We start from the raw sequence: 3,227 nt of genomic DNA on the forward strand, positions 1-3,227 counted from the left end.
TTCTTCATCATTTCTCACTGTCAATTGAATGTGTCTTGCTACGATTCTCATCTTCTTGTTATCCCTCACCGTGTTCCCAACCAATTCCAACACCTCGGTTGTGAGATATTCGAGAACGGCAATGAGATACACTAGATTCCTAAACTACTTATTGGTGGTGGTCGTCTCTTACAAGAAAACAAAATCACCCCACCAAGTTGGAGATATTGAAAAAAAAATCCGATCATAGAACCGAGGTTTTTTTTTCTGGGTTTTTTAAGTTTGTAAAGAAAGAGAAGAATTGAGTTGATTTTTCTGCTCCATTCAAGGCCAAGCTCGAAGGTGTTTCAAGCCCATTCTTGATGATATTAAGTGTTGGAGTTAAGAATCCCACTCTAGTTCAAATTTGATGATTATTCCTTTCTCTACTTCTCAGTTCAGATTTACAGCAACTTGGTGAGATCTAAACCTCTGTTTGTGTTGTATCCACCTTGCATTTGGTGATGTTAATGCTGTTCTTGTGAGTCAAGGATTATTTCCTTGATGTTTGTAAGCCTCTAGTTGCAACTAAAGAAGACTATTGTACCTATTAATTTCTGAATTAGTGGAAGACTTTTACGGACCATAGGTCCCGTGGTTTTTTCCCGATTTTGGGGTTTTCCTCGTAAAAATTCTGGTGTGCTATTGTGTGGTGATTGTTATCTATTTTTCTGTTACTTGGCTGAATTGTTTACTTATTATTGTTGTTGGCAAACCCATTTTGACACACAAACTTGGGGGAAAGGTTCTTGTTGTCCTAGGATTGGTTTTACACTCATTTATGCTACTATAGTGTAACTTTCAACAGCGGTATCAGAGCCAGGATGGTTGAAATTCATTGTTTGTGTTGATAAAAATAGAGGAATCCTCGGGTGTTATGATAAAATTGACTTCATCGAATTATGCCATTTGGAAACCCAGAATGGAGGACATTCTTTATTGCAAAGATTTGTACCTACCCATAAGAGGTGATGAAGCAAAGCCAAATGACAAGTCAAGTGATGAATGGGGAATCATGCATAGGAAAACTGTAGGCCAAATCTGACAGTGGATCGACCACGGTATTTTTCACCATGTTGCACAAGAAACTAGGGCTGATGTTTTATGGAAAAAATTAGAGTCTATGTATGAAAGGAAAACGGGTTTAAATAAGGCTACCTTGATTAGAAAACTTGCACACTTGAGATATAAAGATGGGACTAATATGTTTGAACATTTGAGTGATTTTCAAGCTTTGATAAATCAATTGACTACTATGAAATTGAATCTGGATGATGAAGTACAGGCATTGTTGTTATATAGTTCATTGCCTAACAGTTGGGAAACCTTGGTGGTTTCAGTCAGTAATTCAGCCCCTAATGGTATAGTAACCATTGGCACAGTCGAAGATGCTTTGTTGAATGAAGAGTTTAGGAGGAAAGAACAAGGGACTTACTCAGAATCTCAAGCTCTTGTGACAGAAAAGAAAGAAAGACAGGGAAGAAGTAAGAGCAGAGGTCCCCGTAACAAATATGATAAATCCAGAGGAAGGTCCAGGTCCAAGAAAAATATCATTTATCATCACTTTAATAAATCGGGACATTACAAAAATGAATGCAGGGTCTGCAAAAGAGAACAAGCTAAAGGGAATGGTGAAGGCAAGAATGAAGAAAAAGATACTACAACTGTTGCAGCCGAGGGTGATGTTGTTATTGTTTGTGATGATAATTATGTCAACTTTGCATGCCAAAACAGTGATTGGGTCATAGATCCGGGTGCTTCTTTTCATGTTACTCCCCATGGTGAATTTTTCACAACTTACACTACATGTGATTTTGGACATGTTCGTATGGGGAATGCTGGTGCATCCAAGATTATTGGCATGGGAGACATTTGTCTAGATAGCAATACTGGTTGCAAATTAATTTTGAAGAATGTTAGACATGTTCCTGATATCCGCCTAAATCTGATTTCCATTGGCAGATTAGATGATGAAGGTTTATGCAGACACCTTCAGTGATGGAAAATGGAAGCTTAGCCGGGGTTCACTCACTGTGGCAAAGGGAAAGAAGCACAATACCCTTTATGTGATGCAAGTAAGGTTGAGCAAAGGAGAGGTGAATGAAGTTCATGATTCATCCATTGAGCTTTGGCACCGGAGACTTGGACATTTGAGTGAAAAAGGGCTTCAGATACTTTCCAGAGAAAATCTTTTTCCTTATGTGAAATGTATGCCTCTTGAAACATGTGTACATTGCTTAGCTGGCAAACATAGTAGAGTTGCATTTCATAAATTTCCTCCATCTAGAAAGCCTCATGTTTTAGATTTAGTTCACACTGATGTTTGTTACATGAAAGATAAATCTCTTGGTGGTGCATTATATTTTGTGACATTTATTGATGACCACTCCAGAAAAGTGTAGACATTTGCATTGAAATCTAAGGATCATGTGTTGGATGCTTTCATGTATTTTCATGCCAAGGTTGAGAGAGAAACAGGGAATAAGTTGAAGTGCATCCGAGTTGATAATGGTGGTGAATATAGGGGTCATTTTAAAGAATATTGTAGGATCCATGGTATTAGACTTGAGAAAAGTATTCTTAAGACTCCTCAACACAATGAAGTAGCAGAGAGAATGAACAGAACAATTACTGACAGAATCAGATGCATGCTTTCTCATGTTAAGTTACCTAAATCCTTTTGGGGTGAGGCTATGAGAACTGCATTTGACTTCATCAACCTTTCTCCTTCAATTCCTTTGAATGGGGATACTCCTAAAAGAGTTTGGACAGGGAAAGCCATATCATACAGTCATTTGAAAGTGTTTGGCTTCAGGGCATTTGTTCATATTCCTAGAGATGAAAGATCCAAGCTTGATGACAAGGCTAAATAGTGCATCTTCTTAGGCTATGGGTACGAAGAGTTTAGGTACAGGTTATAGGATCCAGTGGACAAAAAAGTGATCAGAAGCAGAGATGTTGTATTTCTTGAGGATCAAACAATTGAAGATATAGAGAAATTTGAGAAGCCAAAATTCTTTGTTGATGTTCCAATTAACTTGGATCCGGTTTTCCCACCTACAGTTGATGGTGATCACGGGGGGAGCTGTACCAAATGAATAGGATGATACAGTTAGTCATGAAACTCCTGTAAATGAAAGTACAGAGGAAGTATAGAATGAACAGGTACCTCCAGTTCCTTCACCACAAGCTCAGCTTAGAAGATCAAC

The sequence above is a fragment of the Nelumbo nucifera genome, chromosome 6 (assembly GCF_055504915.1).
Source record: "Nelumbo nucifera cultivar China Antique chromosome 6, China Antique-T2T, whole genome shotgun sequence".
Taxonomy (NCBI): Eukaryota; Viridiplantae; Streptophyta; class Magnoliopsida; order Proteales; family Nelumbonaceae; genus Nelumbo; species Nelumbo nucifera.